At 34.3% G+C, this 24,702-nt stretch overlaps 1 pseudogene across 1 annotated transcript in view; it reads right to left on the bottom strand.

The window, feature by feature from the left end:
* Positions 1-23,012, bottom strand: part of LOC148308925 (nuclear receptor subfamily 2 group F member 6-like) — a 30,711-nt pseudogene extending 7,699 nt beyond the window's left edge. The window contains exons 1-3 of the transcript XR_015837616.1: positions 22,939-23,012; positions 10,831-10,962; positions 3,571-3,686 (exon numbers count right to left, since the gene is read on the bottom strand). The product of XR_015837616.1 is annotated as a nuclear receptor subfamily 2 group F member 6-like (transcript). The remainder of the gene's footprint in view (positions 1-3,570; positions 3,687-10,830; positions 10,963-22,938) is intronic.
* Between the last annotated feature and the right edge of the window lie 1,690 nt (positions 23,013-24,702).

Raw genomic sequence — 24,702 nt, 5'->3', positions numbered from 1 at the left:
CGCAACATGACCCCCCAAACATGACACTTGAGTCTTATACATACCCGCCGATTATTCCGACTACGCTTAAATATTTGAAATACTTTATCAAGACATGTTTCTATTACCAACTATATTGCCTCATAAATTTGCTTTTCTTCTTGATATTAGCATATTTCCAATATCACTTCTCGGTACGTATGGCCCAAAATACATTTGTTAAGTGTACCTTTCCGTTCACTTAGCGAGAGAAGCATTTATTCTCGCATTGTGGCCGGAAAGCTGGCTGAGTAAAGCTTAGCAATCGATATCCGGAAAAGTATTTGGCCACATTTGGTCGAGACTGTTTACCATCCACACTTCGGGGTGAAGCTGTCATTTCCCAAACACGTTCTGAGACTTGGGTCAATATTTACTTCACCCGGCGCTGTTCCCTCTTTTAACCTTCGCACTCTGTCCCAGCGATTCTTCAACGGAGGGTCACGACTTTTTTTCTTTATTATTTTTTTTCATTTCACAATATAATATAATTATAAGTGCAAAAATATTATATTATTTTAATATAAAAAAGATCCCACAAAGACATGGCTAGTGTGTGGATATACATTTTATTTGAGGTTATAATTAAGGGTATTGGAAAGAATACAATAGATATCAAAAATATACATATATTACGAGTGCTAATATAAAATACAAATATTTGATTTAAACAGAAAAGGTAAGATATTTTAATAAACTCTTTTAGAGGTATCCTCTCTCAAATTCTCTTTAAAAGCTCAGAATTAGTTCGTATGCTATATTAATAGACTAATATTAATTAATCATTTATAACCAAATTCAACTGTTTTTAACCAAACATTAGTCATGTTCTTGCAGTTTATTTCTTCTATTACTATTACTTAGTTATTACTTTTTAACAGGGGTGGCCAAATCGCGGCACATGTGATAATTACATGTGGCATCTTCTTCATCATGTTGAGATATCACAATAAATAAAAGCCTAACAGCGGAAGCTATGGAGTAATGGAAGCTATGTATGAAAGTGGAGTTGGCAAAATAAGGTTGAAAGTAGACTGAATGCAGTCGAAATGCGATCTCTCAGTGCGGCAAAACCATGTATGGTAGATCTTCCAATGGTAAAATAAGGAAATGATGCAAGGTTGAGATTATAATCGAGAAAATTAAGAAAGGTTTGTTGAGAATATGCTTTGGATATGTGGAACGAAAGAGTAAGGAAAACAGTATAATAAATGTTTATAGCAAATTTAGTTATAAATAGGTAGAGGATGACCGAGAAAGACTTGGCACGATCAAGTATTTCAAATACTTGAAAGTGGTCAAGTTAAGAGTCGGAACGACCGACGGGTATGTGTGAGGAGACGCATGAAGTTGGCGAAGATTGTTTTCAAAGACAGAGTGGTGTGGCGTTCTATTCTCTCTGCCTATCCCTGCGGTAGGCGTAATGGTGAGTTTAGTTTTGGTAGAAAGAATATTCCTACCTAAATAATGTACCCAAGACTATCTGGGAGTGGGGTCACAGTAAGATGACCTCGACCAAATTTTCCACCTAGTGGCTCTCTATGACGTAAGCTAATTGTGAAAATAAAAAATATATCGTTTTGAACTATTTTAAATCACCCAAAGTGGTTTTGAACGGCTTTAAACCACTTTCGTGGTATAGCTCTGAATAAAATAGTTCAATAGTGCTAGCTATTTCAACAGAATTGAAACCCAACGATAAATAAGTATATTTTTTATTATACATGACATTTAAAAATCTACAAATAAATACTACACGCTACAAAATAAAAGTGAATAATTTTGTGGGCCACGAATACATTCGAAGGAATGTAATCTGAACTTCTAAATGTTGAATGTTTTGAGTTTAGGCAATGCGGAATCGAGTTTATTTACTGTTTATATGAACTTTTCGATTCTACTCATTTATCACATTTTAAATAGTTGATTTTTTTTTAAATCGCCAAACTTCCAAGCGACTCTGAACTTAGTCCCTACTTAGTCTTCAACTTTTACATTTTTTTGATATATTTAGTAATTCCTGAGTTACAAAATTTAGCTTTTTATTTTTTAAATCCGTATTATTTCAAAACAAATATGCAAGATCAAAGATGTCGTTAGGTGGGGAAGGCAACACAGAAGACAATAGAGATTGGAACCATCCAGACCCCCCTAAATAACACTACACGGCCAACCCCAAGGTAGACGAATCTCGGACAAACCACTAAAGAAATGGACTGACAACTTGGAATCGATATCGCAAAAGGCTAATTCCTCTTATAAACAGACAACAAGACCTACATAAAGAAGAAGAAGATTAATTGAAAGATGGCTTCCTTTTTATTCCCCTGAACACTGAACTTCTAATGGACCCGCGGTACTCTCCGGCTTCAAAAAAACACATCGGATCTCAGTGGTGATTTTTTTAATTGCACACATGAACACATCCTCACATCTATAAATAATGGTAAAAAATGGCACATGGTCACGAAAAATAGTCCATAATGTTTTTTTTTTCAAAAAATATTCTCTAAAAATACTATCTGAAAGTGTCGGGTTGTGGTCCCGCGGTTAGTGTCGCGGACTCTTGAGTTAGAGTTTCTCGGTTCGAACCCACTTTACTTCAATTTGATATCTATTTCATATAAAATGAGCCGCTTAGGCTCTCAGAAATAATATGAAATTGAAGTTTTTTTGTAAAAATAATAAAAACACAAATATTTCTCTTTTTATTAAAAAAATATAATATTTAGGAACCGCAGGTCGCCATTACAAAAAGGTTAAGAAGCCCTGCTCTAGTTCACGCCGCCTCCCTTCACTTCACTATTTAATTGTACAACTCTAATACAATGTCGCTGATATTCATAGAGGATTGAGGGGTTACTGTAACTGCTAATAGGCGTTAATGGACACATTGTCAATTGTCATCAATTACAATATTTTCATACTGCAATCGGTTCTAAGTAAAAAAGGGTAAAGTAATATATTTGTGGCTGTATTTTTGTTATAATCTTTTATGAAAGGAATGTAAGAGATACTTAATTGAAAAGATTAAGAATAGTTCTTTAAGGTGGTATGGACACGTGGGATGTAGGTACGGAAAACGAGAGAATGAATAAAAAGTGTATTTAGCAAATGTGAACTGGATAAATCACAACTGGCCAATTCTGGTAGTTCTTTCTGGATTGCTTCGTTCAAATGGTCAAGTTTTGCACAGTACAGGACTGCATTGATGGTTTCGCCAGGTTACAACACTCGTAATGGACAACATCCTTCCAATCCCACCAAACACTCAACATAAAATAACATTAGCAACCCGATACATCGGCATCAACATCATCTAGTGGCAAAAAACCGCACAGACTTTTTATATGATCTATTATATATATATATATATATATATATATATATATATATATATATATATATATATATATATATATATATATATATATATATATATATATATATATATATATATATATATATATATATATATATATATATATATATATATATATATATATCGAATATATTTTTTAGGTTCGTATAAGTTTATTTTAAAAGACTTACCATCTTTCTTCATGTTCACCCTCAAACACTTTGCAAATCTACATGCTTGGCACTGGTTTCTCCTGGTGACGTCGACGATACACGCATTCCTCTCCTTGCAAACATAATCCAGGTTTCTAAAACCAAAACAATTCAAAAAACTAATTAATAATCTGCTCAGCAGAGAAGCCATCGGTTTGAACAGTGTGCGCTGGATGCGTAACATCCTAATGCGAGCTGAAATTATAGCGACATCTTTAAGTAGAGAAAATTCCCCAATAAGATAAAACCAATTTTATGGCCAAAAAAACGCAAACAACTGTACAAAATAGCAAAAAAGTTATCCCGCGTATATTTTAATTTATTTTTTAGTGATAAGAGTTATCGGTTAGAACGGCGCCACCAGAGCATGATGAAATATTTAAATATTATTTTTTGACATCTCAATATAGATTTTTTTTATTTATTTGTTCAGGAATTGTACAGTTTTACATTAGAAAATGTAAAACAAAAAATACTTACACTAACAATAATAAACATATAATAATAATAATAAAACCCTTATCCGCACCCCAATGGTGCATAGGGCACTGCGTAATACAAACGCAGTGTAATCTTGATGAACACATGAAGGAAAGGTGATCAGCCCTCCGCTAAGTTTATGTAATGTAATAAACATTACATTACATAAACAAAAATAGTTACATTATTAATAATAATAAAGCCAATTAAACAATTACACATTTATGTTAAAATTACAATTAAAAAATTAAGAGATAAAAAAAAGGAAAAAAGGGTGGGAGTGTGTGTGAGGAAGGGAGTAAAAGGGTAAGGGTATAGTATAAAAAATGGAATATGCAGGAAGGAAAAGGAAGTTTTGAAACAATATATTATTACAATTATTAAAGAAAACACTTCGTTTTTTACCACTTGAGTTTTATTGTAGACTACATGTTTCAGAAGTTAAACTTCCATCATTCACGTCTGTATAATATGAATGATGGAAGTTTAACTTCTGAAACATGTAGTCCATAATAAAACTTAAGTGGTAAAAAACGAAGTGTTTTCTTTAATAATTGTAACATGTCTTACCACAAAGTTAATGCCGAAACAATAAATACAATATATTATTTATTAAATTATTTTAAGATTTTTTTTGACAAGTGTTTTTCTTTTACAATTCCATCATGTCATACCACTAATCAGTTTGAAAATAAAGGAAAAATGGAAAGTAAAGGTGAACAATTTTATTTTATTTGTTTGGTAATTTTACAGCTTTACATTAAAAAAATAATTAAAGTAAGAATAATAAACATTACACTACATTAACAAAATAGTTACATTAATAATAATAATGCCACTTAACCTTTCCGGGAGTACAGAAATTGATGTCCGACTTTCTATGGGATGTGAGTTCTTTTTACATGAAAATCATATAGTTTTTTTTTCCGAGAATTCAATGTATCATAAAAATAGAAAGTATGTAAAAATAATTTTAAAAAAAATAAAACTCACTAACTTTAGGTTTTATTGTAAAAAAACGAAAAAAAAATATTTATTTGAAAATTAAGTAACACTATTGTTTTAATCACTTTTTTTTTTTAAATTAAAACTAATGTAAATGTCAATCATGGGTAGATTTGGTGAATGTTACACGTGTGTAAAGTGATCACTCAATCCAGCCTATGACGGACGTAAGCCCCGTAAATGCCCATACTTCCATATTCTCCTTCATCTTTGTTGAGACGTCAAGAATAATATGAAAAACAACTCCTATTATTGGAGATAATCCAGATTTGTATTTCAGACAAGTATTTGGACACATTCAAAATGTTATAAATATTTAAGTAATGTAATGTCCGCTTCCTTAGTGTAATGGTCAGCATGCTCGGCTACCATTTCCCAGGGAGGGTCAAATAAATATAAATGATTTTTTCACTGTAATATTAATTCAATATTACCCTGGACTGGTACCTGAAGCGGAGGGCTGATCACCTTTCCTTCATGTGTAAACGATCAAGATAACACTGCGTTTATATGAAGCAGTGCCCTATGCACCATTGGGGTGCGGATAAGAGTTTTATTTTTTATATTTTATTCATGTAATAAGTTTACGTTATTATGTAATTAAAAAAGGCATCATTGATAATATATATGTATATATATATATATATATATATATATATATATATATATATATATATATATATATATATATATATATATATATATATATATATATATATATATATATATATATATATATATATATATATTATATATATATATATATATATATATATATATATATATATATATATATATATATATATATATATATATATATACATATATAAATAAATATATATATCTTTTTCAGATCGCACCATAACGAACTTAGAATTTCCGATTTTTTGTAAAAAGGTAGCAATATCAATAGCGCACAATAAAGGGCATGAAAACTCACTCAAAGCCTATTTAATACATAAAAATTAAGGCATGAAATTCGAAAGTTCTGATGATTGATTTTAAGCAGTTTGACATCGTCTTACGCTCATCGATAGATCATTTTCAGAAGCAATTGATGTGATTACCATTAACGATGAATGATAATTTAATGTGATGTAAATATTCACAATTTTATTGTCCGTCCACAGGGTCCTTTATGTACTACTGATCAGTGAATAATGATTGTTTAATCTCCCGAATAGTAAGATTATGATGACATTTTAAAACATTGTTTATTCAGTCGGTAAAACATGTAATTAAAGGATAAACGATTTATTTGTGTTGTCACCAACAGACAGCGTTGGTAGTCCAAATCCCGACGTATTCTGGAAATAATCTCTACCCGTAGGTACAATTCTACGATATTACATGGAATTTCTAGGAAATAATATTCTTGGCTTAACAGTAATTAAATCGAAGTTTGTGCGTCTTTTCAAGACTTTTGAACTTTTTTTAAAAATGTTATTTTAAAAATCAGAAAGCACAAGACGTCGCATGAAACTGCTTTCTATTACGTGTTATAGGAAATAAAAAATAATAATATAAAGATTAAAAAGTGATCGATCATTGGCAACAAATTTCGTTGTCATTTTTCAAAAGTTAGAGGTGAATTTAATACCCGAGGAGGGTAAATGAACCAAACTGTGATCTGTATTTACATATTCCTCTCAAACTTTCCCCTATGTCATCTTTCTGTATATTTCGTGACGTCACTCCCCGGGGAAGGCAGGGAAGATAGCTCGACAGTACTCTGATCACACACATATTGGAGGTGGGCAAGATATGGTTATTCAGAAGATTCGGATCAGTAATGATTCGGTCAATAAAGATCGAATCATCTAAAAACCGGATCAGTTGGATTGTGGATCTTTTCGGTTATTTTATAATCCGAAGAGGATAGTAAATAAATCGTCTAACAAAAAGACGTCGGTGAAGGTAGGGATTTTTATAATCAAAGATCATCGAGTGTTTTTCCCGAGAATTTAGAATAGTAACTTTAAACACAAAAGTAAATCCACTCACGAGAAGATATAGCCTATTAAACTTATAAATTTGAAGTCTAAGTAGGGCCATGATAAGCGGGGTTGCATAAGCCATAGCTAGATTTCAGAGTCACTCGGACGTTAGGTAATTGAATAGACAGCCAAGGATAAAAGAAATCGCATCAATTTTTTTTGTCAGTGGGGCATAATTTTGCTACAAATCGTATAGACATCAACGAAAATCAACCAAAAATGGAACCGAATTAATTTAAAAAGTCAGTAAATAAGTAAATCAACGTACGATGGTCCTTTAAGGTAGTATTTTACGAAAATGACGCTATATAATATTGTTAATTATCTAAATTTATTATTTTCATAGGCCATTAAAACCGAATCATTAAAAGATTCATCAAATCGGATATTCATCTCAGTATATCTAACGAATCTGGACGGGTTTCACTCAAAACTGAGATTCGGTCACTCAATTAAGATATTTGAAGGGATCTAAATGATCTGGTCGTTCACAAACGATTAAAGTTGTGAAAATATCTGCTTAGTGTATACTTATGTCTATTTGCCAAAAATTTACTGGACCTTATTTTCTAAATCGCTCATAGAAAAACAGTATTTTCCTAAGTTCTTAACAGTTTGATTCTTCATCACCAATGAACTTAATGTTGATATATAGGGTCCGCCATCTAAAGTTTTTTTTTTCAACTAGTGCTTATTTCGTGAATGGTAACACTTAGCTCATGTCTGATTTGACAGATAATTAGTTTTATCCTTCCGCTGAGCGAATATGGTTGTGTATACGCTTGAACAACGCTGAGAAATATTGCGACATTACTTTGAAAATCATGGTAATGTTGCAGAATGTGTGCGAAAATTGCGTACGGTTTTTGGAAGAAGAGAAGCACCGTCAGCTCCGTATGTTCGTTATCTTGTGAAAAAAGTGAAAGAAACTGGCATCCTCATCGATAAACCAAAGCGTGAAAAGCCAAAAACAGTGCGTACACCCGAGAATATCGATGTTGTGGCAGAAAGTGTGCGTGAAGCGCCATCAACATCAATTCACCGTCGTTCTCAACAATTGAACATTTCGGAGACATCATTGAGACGAATTTTGCATAAAGACCTTGGTATGACGCCATACAAAGTCCAATTGGTTCAGGAGTTGAAGCCAACTGACCATCCAATGCGTTTTCGCTTCGCTGAGTGGGCCTGCGATCGACTTACAGAAGATGCCGATTTTGCCAAAAAAATCATCTTTTCGGATGAAGCTCATTTTGATCTTGGCGGGTATGTAAACAAGCAAAATTGTCGTATTTGGGGCACAGAAAACCCGCACGCATACATTGAAAAGCCGGTACACCCAAAACGAGTCACTGTTTGGTGCGGATTTTGGTCCAGAGGCATAATTGGGCCATTTTTCTTTGAAAATGAGCAAGGAGTGGCCGTTACAGTCAATGGCGATCGTTATCGGGCCATGTTGAACGGATTTTTGTTCACAAAAATTGAAGAGGAGGATATTGGCAACATTTGGTTTCAACAGGACGGCGCTACGTGCCACACAGCCGAAGTTTTTTAGTTTTTTTTTTTATAGCATTTTCAAAAAAAAAAGTTATTTGGCGGACCCTTTATTATATGATAACATTGTATATTTTGAAAAAAAAAGATTATTAATTTAATATTATTTTAGAAAGATGTGTAAAAATCACATCTATACGTTTGAAACATTCAGTTTTTCGATATCGTTGATGTGGTTTTTTGAAGTTATTTTTCAATATGATAACATCAAATGGTAGAATCCTTTTGTCTGACTTACAAAATATCTTCACGGAACAACACATTTACACAAATATCATGGGATACATTTACATAAAAACATAATACGATTCTGCATCTAGAATTAATTTTATTTTTTTCAGTCCTGTTTTTAACTCGATTGTATGGGAGTGAAGTATGGCGTTGGAAAAAGGGATGAAAGTAGACTGAATGCAGTCGCAATCTCTCAGCGCGGCAAAATCATGTATGATAGATGTCCGAATGGTGATATAAGGAAAGAATGCAAGGCTGAGACAAGCATTATCAATGAAAGATGTATCGAAATGGTTTGGGCAGGTGAATCGAATGAGTGAAGTGAAGTGAGAAAAGTAAAACAAATTTATCATGTTAACGAGGTTGGTTATAAAAGCAGAGGAAGACTGAGGAAAACTTGTCATGATCAAGTATTTCAAATACTTGGGCGTGGTAAGGAGTAGAATAACCGTCGGAAATGTATAAAGAGTTGCATGAATGCGGAAGAGGTGAACATTGTTAGCAAAGACGGATTGGTGTGGGGTTCTCCCTTTGGAGAAGCGGCGTGATGGTTAGTTAGTTAGATGGTAAATATTTTTCTCATCGCTAATCAAAGTAAATAAACAAGAAATAATAAATATCGCGCGTTTGCATACCGACAAAAATGACTATAGGTACGTACCTTAGTCATTTTTGTCGATATGTAGTCCATATATTTGTCGATATATAGTCTACGTAGACTTAACGCCACCAGAGTTGATCTGAACTTGGAACTAACACATCCATCGCTTCTACCATATACTGATTGCTAGAAACTTACTACGCAGTGTGTTTGTTAGATCAACTCTGATCGCGTTAGGAGTAGGTACCTTCGCAAAATTTAACAGCAAATAGTATTAAATTATATTAGACTTAAATAATAAACACATGATTTAAATTTAAGCTAAGTTAGTGAATTTTCATTTGGTCCATACTTAAGGTTAAATGTAATATGTATAATATATAATATGTTTATTAAAATTTATTTTATAAGTATCACTTAATATAAGTGATCACTTAACCAGCCTATGACAGGTCATGAACCCAGACCTCCATATTCATGTTTAGGTGTCAAAAAATGTATAACGTCAGATTGGTTGAGAGTGTTTTGTCACACTCAAAATTTACATTATTTAGAAGTTACACATATCTGGGTCCCCTTCAAAGCATTCACCCCCCCAACGCACACACTTATCCCAACAGTGTTTCCACTTTTGGGAACAGTCCTGGAACGCTTATTTTATGATGTAGTTCAGCTCCTTCGTCGCATTTGCCTTAATCTCGGAATCGTCTCAAATTTTCTTCCTTTCAAAGGTCTTTTGAGTTTGGGGAACAAGAAGAAGCTCAAACTGTTGTGAAATACAAATTCGTAAAACCACCATCAAGTATCTTTCAGTGCCCCAGTGTAGGCAGTAAGAGAGTTTATAGTTAGTTAGTTTAGATAGGAGGTTTTGGGAGTGCGTTTTAGGACTCGCAGGGGCTATCTGGAGATCGGATTCATACTCGGTGGAGACCAAATGCCGCCTGCATTATTGCTCCTGTTCTTTTGTACGGCTGTGAAACATAGCATCTTACAAGGGCCCAGATCAGCCGTGTACTAAGCTTTGAGAATAGTTGTTTGCGGCGAATTTTAGGCGTGCGGTGGTTTGACTTTGTGAAGAATGAAGAGATAAGGCGTAGGACGCAGCGAATCTTAGTCACAACTGTCGCGAAGTAAAGGTGATTCAGTTGGCTAGGCCATGTACACCGCATACCTCCCGAGAGCCGCCATCAAGCTTGCCTCTTGTACAAGGACAATTCGTCGACAATTCAACTTTGGAGGATGCAAGGGAGCTGGCGTGCGACAGAAAAGCCTGGAAACAGTTTGTTGACTCTATATGCTCCACATAGGGAGTCGAAATGGTTTAAATAGTTCAGATAGTCGCTCGGTTAAGGTGTCAGTTTGTACAAGTACCTTCGAATACTTCTCTTGAAGAAGCCTCGGCACCCGTCGCAAGATGGTACTCCGTAGTGGCGTCCCGACGCCTTGTCTCCACACACCTCACAGGCCGACTCTGGTCGCCCATTGCAATCCATCACGCAATATCTAGAACAAACACCACGCATTAATTAATCAAAATGAATAATTTTGGATAATTACTATGGCGCCATTTTCATAATATAAAACACAGACACACAAAAAACAAAAAATACTTCTTTTGGTCAAAAAGAACTTTGATTATTATGCAATAAAGTTTACAATCTGCTTCCTTTATCCATATAGTCATTAAATAACAAATCTAATTATAAAAGAGATCTCGTCCTCAGGTTGTTATTATAAACAACGTCACCTAGGCCATCTTTCTGCAGCATCCATGATTTTTTTAATCTTTCTCTAGATGTTTTTCTAGGATGATCTATGGCGATTGCCTGGTAATCAATATGATCAGGATGTTTGCGTCCTATGTGCCCATATCAATTCAATTACTTTTCCTCTACCTTATTATTGATGCCTGTTACATCCAGGCTTCTACGAATAGCCTGGGTGTAACAGGCATCAATAATAGTCAATAATAACTAGCCAGTGAGCTCTTAAGGACACTCCAGCTGACCATCTAAGCAGTTTCTAGTTGCCTAGAGTAGGTGTTATACATCGTCCAGCATTCGGAGCCATGGAGAAGTGCGGGTCTGACAATAGTTTGGTAGTGTTTTTTTCATTATTTGTACCATGATTTATGTTATAACTTAAACGCAATAAAGTAAATACATATTATGAGAAAATAAAAATACATGGTTAAATCGGATATTCCTCAATAGTGTAGAAAGATCCCATCGTCCTATTTATTAAATTATTAAGAATACATCACATTACTATTCTCTCTGAAGTGGCTTCTATTGAATAGACATTTTCATACTCATATGTCCCAAGTATATTATTACTACATGTCAAATAAATATTATTTTCCCGATGGTTAGAAAATAGATAGGTTTGAAATGCGACCGTGAATAAAACATGTCATGTTATGTAGGAACAGTGAATACATATTAAGTGGGCAATACTTTTACCTAATGATGGCAGAGGTGCTCAACCGCTTCGCAGGTTAGCAAACTAAGCGAACGAGGAACATACATAAATTTGGAGGTTGTTCAAGATTTATATATATATATATATATATATATATATATATATATATATATATATATATATATATATATATATATATATATATATATATATATATATATATATAAATATATATATATATTTATATATATATATATATATATATATATATATATATATATTTAATAAATATATATATATATTTATATATATATATATATATATATATATATATATATATATATATATATATATATATATATATATATATATATATATATATATATATATATATATATATATATATATATATGTATATATATATATATATATATATATATATATATATATATATATATATATATATATATATATATATATATATATATATATATATATATATATAAACGGCTAATGACTTTAACAATATTAACAAAAATATGTACAAAACAATAAAGAATACTGTAATAAAAATCATCACTATCAAAAACAATAGATTTTCAAAACAATTCGTCAAATAAACGATTGTTACATACTACAAAAAAAATCAGATAATTTGTAGTTCAAATAATTTGTATCAGCTTTCATAAATCGGTAATTTTATGTCATAAAGAAGAATATGAATAGTTTTAATAATAAAAGGGTCCCTGCTTAATATAAAGCTTACTCGAATCAACCATAGATACTGCCGCAAACTCAAACATGAACCGACGTGTGTTGAGAGGTCAAAATGTAAAAATGACTGATCAGTGGAGAATACCCCGATTTTTTTTTACAAGTATTAGGACACACTCAAAACGTTGTTAATGAAAATAAATAGTCAAATTATAAGCTGCATTAATCATGTTTTCAGGTGTCTCCCAGTATGTAAAATAATAATGTAATCTTGCATACATTTCAATAAAGGGTTTCTGCTAAATAAGAGCTTTCTTTAATCAACCTTAGATGGCTCCAGTGAACTAAAACACGAGGTATCATGAGATTTATGATATATGAAAAAAACTCGAATACAATTCGAATATAATATTTTAAATTCAACGACCTTTTTCACCTTTTTGAAGAAGAATCCAAATAATCGTATTCGCTATTTAAAAGTCACTCAAATTCGTCAAAAAAGGATTTAACAAGAGTTTTTATTTTTCTTTTACAAGGGATATGTTCCGTGGAGTGTGACGACTACCAGGAGCGCATAATACGGGGTGGGTCACCCCTGGCTGCTAAAAGTCGGCAGACATGTCGAGAAGTCAAGCGAACAGGGAACTCGATAGTCACCTCGGGGTTTATAACACAGCACAGTGTGTTGCATCATTAATGGCTTGTGGGAACCGCCACGTGCCTCTGCCCCCCGCGCCCCCCGCGGCCTCCTGAGCCCCCCGACTTGACGTCTGTCCCTCGACCAACCGCTACCGTCGCGCAAAGGCCAAAACCTTTACAACCGAGTACGTCCATGTTTGGGGCAATTAGAGATGAGCGACCGAATTACAAGTAAAACGACTTTTTGTAAAATAAGTCGTTATGTTACTTTAATCGGTTAAAGAATAAGATATAACATTTTGAGAGTTTCCAAATACTTGTTCACAAATCTGGATTATCTCTAATTATAGGAGTTTTTATTCATATTATTTTTTGACATAATGTTTCGAAATTGGATAATATAAGCTTCCAAAAACTTGAGTCGAACTTGTTTCGAATAGTGAAATAAGGAAGGAATGCAAAGCTGAGACAAGCATTATCGATACAAGTAAGAAGGATATGTTGAGATGGTTTGGACATGTAGAACGAATGAGTGAGGAACGAACGGTAAAACAAATTTATGAGGCGAATGTAATTGAAAAAGGGAGCAGAGGAAGAGCGAGAAAAACTTGGCACGATCAAGTATGCCAAATACTTGAAAGTGGTCAGGTTAGGAGTCGAAACAATCGGCGGATATGTATGAGGAGATGCATGAACGTGGAAGAGGCGAAGAATGTTTACAAAGACAGAGTGGTGTGGCGTTCTATTCTCTCTGATGATGGTTAGTTAGTTGGTTAGTTAACAGTCGTATGCCCCGTAAATGCCCAGTGTTAAATATTCTTCTTCATCTTTGTTGAGATGTCGAAAAATAATGAATAATATCATTTGACTCACTACTTGTTACTTACCATAAGAAACGCTAGAAAATATCATTTTCATTTTATTATTTTAACTTATTATTTGACCAGTCAATTTATTTTACAACATTTTGAGTGTGTCTGAATACTTGTTCACAAATTTGGAGTATCTCCAATCATAGGAGTTATTTTTCTTTTTTTGACATGTCATCGTTGAGATGTCAAAAAATTAAAATGAAAAATAACTCCTGTAATTGGAGATAATCCAGATTTGTGAACAAGTATTTGGACACGCTCAAAATATTGTAAAAAAATGAGACTCCTTTCAACAACGTCATATATCAAAAATCGTTAATTTTCAGTTATGCATGTTTTCGGAATGCCCAGAAAATGTACTATATCCCAGCAAAAGAGGCATATTTTTAACTTAATATTTACCAGCTACAGGGCATAAAATGTGTTTTAGCATTTTTAATCAAAGGTGTTGTTTAATTATTATTTTAAATATACTAAATATTTTCAAATGGAGAAAAAACATTCAGGTTTTACCTAAAAAGATCTGTTGCACAGTAAAAAGTTCAATAGGAGGCTTGATATTTATTTTTAATACATTTTATTATATTCTCAAACTTTAAAAACGATCTCCTGAATAATTAAGGGTTTTGATATATGACGTTGTTGAAAGCAGTGCTCGATATGTGCTTAAAGTTGGTCACCCACTCAAATAAAGACTGGAATATTATTATTGTTGCTGCGTTTGATATGTTGAAATAATCTTTGTACCTAGAAATTCCTCACTCTGCTTATTCATGTGCTTATTTTATCTTAAACGTTTTTGCTGATACTTTGTGACACACATAATAGACATAGTAAAATAAAGCTCAAACAATGTTTATAACCACTTTTATTTTAAGTACTTTTTTCGAATCGGTACATGTCCATCCCTAAAGGTGACAAGGTGCTTGTCAAAAACGGTTGGAAAAAAATACCAAAAAAAACAGATTCTCGTTATTTAGATAAAATTAAGAAAGGTGTGGTTTGGACTTGTGGAACGAAAGAAAGAGAAATAACGGTAAAACAAGTTTATCAGGCGGATAAAGCACCAGAAGAACACCGGGAAAACTTGGGATGATTAGGTATTTGAAAGCGGTCGGCGGTAGCTGAGGCTTGTGTACACCGTTTATCATGGTCCTACTTAGGCTTTAACTTTTTAAATGTCATCAGGGTCAAGCCCTATCCATTCTTGATGATGCATAGGGCACTGCATTATATAAACGCAGTGTTATCTTGATCGTGAAGGAAGGTGATCAGCCCTCCGCTTCAGGTATTAGTCCATGGTAATATCGAGTAAATATTAGAGTGAAAAAATAACTTATGTTTATTTGACCCTCCCCCCCTGGGAATCGAGCTCGGGAGCTACAGTACAGTAGCCGAGCATGCTGACCATAACACTACGGAGGCGGACGAATACTTATGAACATTATAGGTAAGGACACTCGTTAAAGAATGATTTTAAGCAATTCAATGGTTCTAAGTTAGTAATCAAGTTACTTACATACGAGAATATGATTTTATAGGTTTATAATTTGACTCGTGTAATTTAGTACCTACGCGATTGGGTACATACTGTCGCGTTTACAGCCGCGACATATTGTGGTCTGAGCAGTAATGACACGTATTACAGTACAGCCATATGTTAGCGTATTTCTACCCCCGGATGCCAATAATGCCGTGATTCATTCACCCTATAATCATTATTACTTACTTACCGCCCTGACAGATAGAAATGTCCGAATCGAACCGATATTTACGTCATATTTGACTCCAGAAATTATCTGCGTGAATAATCAAAGGGTCATTTTTGACAGCAAATCAAACAGCGCTGAGTATTTTACGACTAGATATTAAATATGCATTAATTCATACTAATTTCAGTGCTTCAAGTCACTTGTTCACATTATCATGCAATCTATTATTCCGTTTTTTTAATCAAAGTACCTACTATTCCTCCTCCGTTTTCTTCCTAACATAGGGCGTTTGTCCACTACACAAAATTACACGGAATTTTACCGTCCGGCACGTCAGTTAGCGTTTTGAAACGACGATTGGCTTGGATTAGCTTGTGCTTTTGTACATCTTTTTTCGGATCGGTGCTCTTGATCGTCTAAATTCGCTCACGCTAAACTATCGTAGTCGCTTTCATTTTTCAAAACCAGACTGCCGGGCGGTAAAATTACGGGTAGTGGACAAGCTCCCATAGACGTAAAAAACTGTAAATAAAAACCCTTGTTTTTTACCAATTCAATATTTAAAACACGTGTTCTCATTTACAATTTTATCATGTTTTAGCACTAAGTGAATGCCAAAACCATAAATAAAGACTTAATAAACATTCGAATACAACTTTTATTATTAGCTGAACCCAGACAAAAAGAAATAGAAACAAAAAGAAATAGAAATAATTGTATTTTTTATTATCTACAAAAATACTTAAATTTCATGCAATTTATCAAATTAACATCGCAGGAGGCTAATCCCTTAAAAACAGGCCACAAGGCCTACACCAAGAAGAACTTTGTAATATTTTATGTACTTTATTTTTGTCCGCCTCCGTAGTGTAATGGCCAGCACGCTCGGCTACCGTTCTGGAGGTCCCGGGTCCGATTCCCAGGGGGGGGGGGTTAATAAATATAAGTGATTTTTTTTCACTGTAATATTTGTTCAATATTACCCTGGACTTGTACCTGAAGCGGAGGGCTGATCACCTTTCCTTCATGTGTAAACGATCGAGATAACACTGTGTTCATATGAAGCAGTGCCCTATGCACCATTGGGGTGCGGATAAGGGTTTTATTATTATTATTATTATTGAAGAGATCAATGTGTCATGCAAAAAACGCAAATAATCACGAGCATATATGTATAAATAGTCGCATGCACGATAGGTAAATGATTGTCGTTATGCACAAAATAACCAATCCGTAATCTAATACTCAGATATTTAGGTTGCAGGCTATCAAAATGAACTTATTTATTAAAATGAAACAATACGAAAGGTGACATTGACTTATCGAATTTTACAGAGTGCATTGCACTGGGTACGAGATGATAAATGAACAATAAATCCCATATTTATTTATTTATAGATTTGGCGTTTAATTTGTAGAACTCCATTTTTATTTATGTATTAAATGTTAAATCAAAAAAAAAATTTACAACATTTTGAGTGTGTCTAAATACTTGTTCACAAAATCTGGATTATCTCCAATTACAGGAGTTATTTTCATATTATTTTTTGACATCAATTCAAAGATGAAGAAAAATATGGAAGTCTGGGCATTTACGGGTCTGACGACCGTCATAAGCTGGTTTAAGTGATCACTTTACACACGTGTAACATTCACCAATTCTACCCATTATTGACAACCACACTACTCAAATTCTTGGAAGTTCTGTATATATGAACCGATTTAGAAACCTTGTTCTTGAATCACTAGAACTTCACTAGAGACATCTATTGGTGAGATGTAAAGAAGCTTTTATTAAGCAGAAACTCTTATATTAGTATGTGAGGTCCGAATCCTGGATCATAATCACACACATGAGAAACGCCAGAAAATACAATTTTTTTACTGAATACTGTTTTTTTTGTTTACCAAGTTGCATTTTATTGATAAAACATGAAATATAAAGTTTGTTACAATTGTTTCGTCTAGTTATGGAATTCACTAACGAACATTCGTTTGAAAATGCCATAACCAGGCGAAAAAATTATCAAATAAAAATAATTATGTGTTTTTAACAGTAAAATACAACTTAGTAAACTCAAAAAATCAGTGTTTGATTTAACATTTGATACATAAATCCCAAACTTGTTTGGTGTCTTTTGATTTGTGGACTGACCCCTTTCTGCACAATACCTGCAAACTTTGTCACATCATGACATCCCTTGGGAAAATTTCATATTTTAAACGCGTTTAGAATAATCATATGAAATACAAAAAAATAAAAAAAAATAAAAAAAAAATAAAAAAAGTGGATTATGATATTTTGAGTGTGTCCAAATCCTCGTTCACAAATATGTGTTTCTCCACTTAACAGTTTATTTTATATTGACATCTCAACAAATATGAAGAAGAGTATGAAAGTCCTGGTATTTACAGGACTTACTACTTGTCCAAAAATTGAGTAGTGTGGTTGTTAGTCATAGATGCAAAGGAATGTTACACTATAGAAAATGATCACTAGCCTGCGACTGGTTGTAAGCCCTGTAAATACTCAGACTTTTATATACTTCTTCATCTATGTAAAGATGTCAATATAACAATACATGTACATATGTTATAAATTGAAGATAAAATTAAAGATAGTTCTATGATGGGTTTTACTGTACGTGCATTTTTAAATGGGACTTCTTAGGCTGCGATTCGATAATCGATGGTTGGATGAGAATGAGACTAAAATTTCAAGGACGTATCACGTTTACTATTTCATTTCGCATTTCGTTACATGAAAGAGAAGAAAGATGTAACGTAGAGAGAACGAGAAAGAGAGCTATACATTTCGAAATCACGGGAGTGGAGCAAAAAAATCATGGACAAACTATTAATATTAAAACAATTGAAGCACCAACCAATGACAGTGCAAATATTGAATGAATAGAATGTTTTAATGCAAATTTTGTATTATAGTTTTCATTTTGGGACGCTCTCTTTCTCTCGCTCTCTCTCTCTCTCTCTCTCTCTGTTTTCACACAAAATCTCTCTTATTTTTTATGAAGTTTCACTTTTATCGTGTGTTCGGTTCTACACGCAAATAAAAATAATATATTATTCATAAAAACCGATTATTACGTTTTTTTCAAAAAACATATAGATTTAACGTAATCACATTTGAAAATTGGGATATTACTTGATGATATTTGTAAAATGAAGGTATATTTACCTGAACTTTAATTGTGATTTCTTAGGCGCGTCTGTCCCAAAAAAATACAAATCAAGTTTGAGTTTATTTAATAAGTATGATATGTTATTTTTTATTGAATGATAGATATTCATATCTGTTTGCACTTAGCGAGGTCGTTTAGAGCCAAAAATCATCAAGTTACAGTCCCACCACTTTCCTTTCAGCCGATTAGTCCGACTCCTGACATGCTTATGTTAAGCTTTTCTCGATCTTCCTCTGCTCCCGTTTCCAACTACATTCACTCCATAAATTTGTGTTACCGTTCTTTCCTCACTCGTTCGATGCCCATGTTCAAACCATCTCAATACATCTTCCTTGATGTTTTTGATAATGATCATCTCAGCCTTGCATTCTGTCCTTATTTTACCATTTGAATATCATTCACTTTGAATCATTCACAAGTGATTGCCTTTCTACCGCTCATTCCTACACCTATTTATGATATTCATACGGTAATACTAATGTAAATAATAACAATAATAATAAAACCCTTATCCGCACCCTAATGGTGCATAGGGTACTGCGTCATATAAACGCAGTGTTATCTTGATCGTTTACACATGAAGGAAAGGTGATCAGCCCTCCGCTTCAGGTAACAGTCCAGGGTAATATTGAATAAATATGACAGTGAAAAAATCACTTATATTTATTTTGCCCCCCCTGGGAATCGAAGCAGGGACCTCCAGAACGGTAGCCGAGCGTGCTGACCATTACACTACGGAGGCGGACAATGTAAATAAACGTATCAAGATTTTTATTGATATCTCAATGTCATCTTTCATACATCGTTTTGCCGCACTGAGAGATTGCATTCCGACTTCAATTACCGTCCTTATTTTGCAAATTTCGTGCCTCTCTTCCATACATAAGGGTAGTTTATACATTAGCCTTTGCTGTTGCGGGACCAATGGCATGGAATGCCATACCACCAGTTAAAATGTGAGAGTGATGACCTTTAGGACAAAAATTAAAACGCATTTGTTAGTTTAACCACACCCACAATCAAATCAAAGTAAAGCGCCCTTGAGGTAGTATTTTACGAAAATGGCTTTAAATCAATTATAAATTATGGAAAGAAAGTAGAGGAGAATAGTGGATTGGTATAAAAAAGTTTTTTAAAAAACCCAACTCTGCTGTATTACCCGTCTTCAATCTTCTGTGTGTAATTTGTGTGAATGTGCTGTAATTTTTCGCAATTTTAGCCTAGGACATTTTCAGATAAAAATCGATATTTTCTTCATTACCAAAAATGTTAAATATGTATATAATAATTGTTTGCACGAACAAAGAAAATTTTAAAGTTCAAAAGTAGATAAACCTTAAATTTATAGTTATTTCGAATTTGTACGTATTTCTATTGATAATATCGTTAAACGTAGCGAAATTAGTTTTAGTTAGCTTATTTTGTCCGCCTCCGTAGTGTAATGGTCAGCACGCTCGGCTACCATTCTGGAGGTCCCGGGTTCGATTCCCAAGGGGGGTAAAATAAATATAAGTGATTTTTTCACTGTAATATTTATTCAAAATTACCATGGACTGGTACCTGAAGCGGAGGGCTGATCACCTTTCCTTCATGTATCAACGATCAAGATAACACTGTGTTTATATGACACAGTGCCCTATGCACCATTGGGGTGCGGATAAGGGTTTTTTTTTTTTTTTTATTTATATATCATATATATATATATATATATATATATATATATATATATATATATATATATATATATATATATATATATATATAATGCTTATGTCTACTTGAATAAATTGGTAGTGGTATTTTCATTTCTGATGTAATTTTGGACAATTTTATGTGGAGTACAGCTCGAAAAAATACTAGAAATTTCTATTTTAGCGGAGCGAACGAGAATGGATCTTATCTCTTCTATCGTAGGTATAAATTTCGATAACATGTCAAAGTTTAACAGGATTTATGAATACTAATGTAAACAATATGATACAAAGCAATTTGACATTGAAAAGTCATTCGATGGACGTACATTGGCTAGAACAATGTCATGAGGGGTGAAAAGTCATCAAATAAAAATAAGATGCGATAATTCAACGAATACACAGTTTAATCTAACAATTCGCTCACTCCTTTCAAGAACGTCATAAATCAAAAATCGCTAATTTTGAGTTGTGCATGTTTTCAGAATGCCCAGAAAATGTACTATATCCCAGCAAAGGCGGCATATTTTTAATTTAATATTTACCCGCTACAGGGCAGAAAGTGTCATTTTTGCATTTTGAAGAAAATGTATTGTTTAATTATTTTGAAATGTACTAAATACTTTTCAAATGCAGAAAAAACCTTCAGGTTTTACTTGAAAAGATCTGTTGCACAGTAAAAAGTTCAATAAGTGGCTTGATATTTATTTTTAATACATTGTATTATATTTTTAAACTTTAAAAACGTTCTCCTGAAAGATCAAGTTTTTTGATTTATGACGTTCTTGAAAGGAGTGACCGAATTGTCAACTCGGAGACTATGCTAATCAGAGCTTTAAGCAAAAAGTAGAGTAGCGAATTGAACATTCATAGGGTCATTCTTGATAAACAAAACATTCTTATTTTTTTAATTTTTATATCGCCTGTCCAACGTAAAAACCCTGTATACGACATTTAAATTCAGACACTTTCAATAAATATTTTGAAGTATTTTTTAGGCGCGTTAATCGGCTTGGATCAGACGAAATAGTGAAACGTTTCCCCTTCTCCGAATTAAACCAGCAGTGAAAGGAACAAGTGAGTGAATCGTTTCTACTCTCCGTCGCATGCGTCATAGACAGTCTGCGGGCATTTCTCCACTACACGGAATTTCACCGTCCGGCAGTCCGGTTTTGAAAAATGAAAACGACTACGACAGTTAACGTGATTGAATTTACGCGCAACGTGTTCACGCACCGATCAAGAGCTCCGATCTGAAGAAAAATGGACAAAAGCACAAGCCAATCCAAGCCAATCTTCGTTTTAAAACGCTAACTGACGTGCCGGATGGTAAATTTACACGGAATTCCGGGTAGTGGATTGGCTTGCTCTTGATCGGTGCGTGAACACGTTGCGCGTAAATTCGATCACGCTTAACTGTCGAAGTCGTTTTAATTTTTCAAAACTGGACTGCCGGACGGTGAAATCCCGAGCCATTGCATTAAGAAAGCGGACAAAATTAAGAAACTAATTAGAGAAATTTCATTGATTGATCAATTGTCACTTTGTGGTAAAATCTATCCATTTTTAATTTAAGTTTTGCTTTGGTGAATTCCACTTAATGCATCGAAACACGTGTCACAATAGATTTGAAGAACTACTGGTATTTGCCATGAAAATTTTTATTAAAAATAAAAATAATAATTAGAGAACATTCAGTAGACTCATACAATACAGGCCTTAGAATTGAATTGACTTCTATGTGATAGCATTTTACGCAATTGATGTGCCCAAATGCGTATTAGGGCTCTTGTGCACTACACGGAATTTCACTGTCCGACAGTCAGGTTTTTTCAAATAAAAGCGACTACGACAAATTAGCGTGATCGAGTTCACGCTCACCGCGATCACGCACCGATCGAATGCACCGATCCGAAGAAAAACAAACAAAAACACAAGCCAATTATCCGTTTATTCCGTGTAGTACACAAATGCCGCTAAACCGCTTGTGCACTACACAGAATTTTACCGTCCGGCAGTCCGGTTTTGAAAAATGAAAGCGGCTACGAAAGTTTAGCGTGGACGAATTTACGCGCAACGTGTTCACGTACCGATCAAGAGCACAGATGCGAAGAAAGATGGACAAAAGCACAAGCCAATCATCCAGTTTAAATGTTAACTGACGTGCCGGACGGTGAAATTCCGTGTAGTGCACAAACGCGCTTAGGGTGGATCGAAAAGTCGGACTCACCTTGTTGAGGGTGACGCGTGTAAGGCGGCGGCCGGCAGTGCTGCAAGTCGGGTTGTCGGGGAGCGAAAGGCTGGCACCCGCCCCGGCGTGACGCCTTGACCGGGGCGGGTCGAGGGGTGGCTTCAGCCCTGAGGGCGGAGCCTGCCGCTCCATTGGCCGCGACGTCCCGCTGGGAAATTACAGGAAAATAAGGCGGCGGCGGAGGCGGTCGCGGCGGGCGTAAAGCCACCGCGAACGTGACAATAGTATAATACAATTCCACCACCAATACCTTCGCGCGAATGGTAACACATAGCGCGGGCAATTTCACAAATTATGACACAATTCACAGCCTTTTCCGTCAACCCGAATGACCTTTTGTTCGTGGAGGTCCTCGCCAAAAAGTTACATTTTCAATATTGCATGAAAAATCTTTTAAATGCAAATCTGTTTTGTTTACTGTATTCTAACGAAATCTTAATTAAAGTTGCGTCAAAACGTGACCAATCCTGTGTTAAACCAAAACGTAACAAATTTACAAGCTAGAATTCCTGATAACTATAAATCATTTATAATGGAAATGTAACGTTTTGATGAGGACCTCCACATACATGTTTATGTTTACATACACTACGGTGTACTAAAATAATAAGTCCTGTCCTTAAAATAAGTCTTTGTCCGTCTCCGTGGTGTAATGGTTAGCGTGTGTAGCTACCGTGCAAAGGTCCCGGGTTCGATTCCCAGGAGGGGTGATAATAAATATTGGTGCTTTTACAATAATGTTTATTTAATATTACCCTGCACTGGTCCTTGAAACGCGGGAGTGATAACATTGCCTTCATGTAAGCAACGATCAAGATAACAAGATGCAATGCCCTATGTACCATTGGGTGCGGTTAAGGGTTAGAATAAGAAGATATGAAATAGACCGCATCATTCGGCCATGTCGTATTTGATTGCATGTCATATTTTTTTTTCATACGGTTTTAAAAATAAAAATTAAATAATTAACTAACCACCACGCCGCTTCCCCTCAGGAGAAGGCAGAGAGAATAGAACGCCACACCAGTCTGCCTTTGCAAACTTTCTTCGCCAGTTCCACATTCAAGCATCTTCTCATTATTATTCCGACTCCTGACCTGGACACAAGTATTTGAAATCGTGTAAAATTTTCCTCGGTCTTCCTCTGCTTATGTTACCAACCATATTCGCCTCACAAATTTGTTTTACCATTCTTTCTTCTCTCATTCGATATTTTTTTTCTTCTTAAAGGAATAACGTCCAAAGCGTCTGTTTTAGATGCTTGTCTGCAGGTAGGACAGTAAGGATAGGGAAGGTAAATGTGAAAAATACATCACAAACACCCAGACCAATTGAAAATAAATCTTTCTTGAATTCTTTTCGCAATCGGCGGATATCGAACCCGCGACGCCAGCTTCGCAGTCGAGCGTCTACCATACTTGGCCACAGCGCCTGCCTGATTCACATGCCCAAACCATCGCAACACACACTTCTTTAACAGTTTTATAAATTAGTCTCGTAAAATGTGTCCTCGGCACGAGAAAACTCGTTAAGGACACATTGTTTGTAATTTGTGATTATGTTTGTGATGAAATAAAAAACAAATTTATGTAGTTGGAAAAAGAAGCAGAGGAAGACAGAGAAAAACGTCACGATAAGGTATGTCAAATGCTTGAAAGTGATCAGGTCAGGAGTGGAAATAATCGGCGGGTATGTATGACGAGCTGCATGAATGTGGAAGAGGCGAAGAAATTTTGCAAAGAA

This window comes from Brachycentrus maculatus, unplaced genomic scaffold, assembly GCF_059751285.1.
Source record: "Brachycentrus maculatus isolate JH-2025_06_01 unplaced genomic scaffold, ASM5975128v1 h1tg000144l, whole genome shotgun sequence".
NCBI lineage: Eukaryota > Metazoa > Arthropoda > Insecta > Trichoptera > Brachycentridae > Brachycentrus > Brachycentrus maculatus.
Note: the sequence above shows the minus strand (reverse complement) of the source record. Positions and strands in the feature narration are given on the sequence as shown.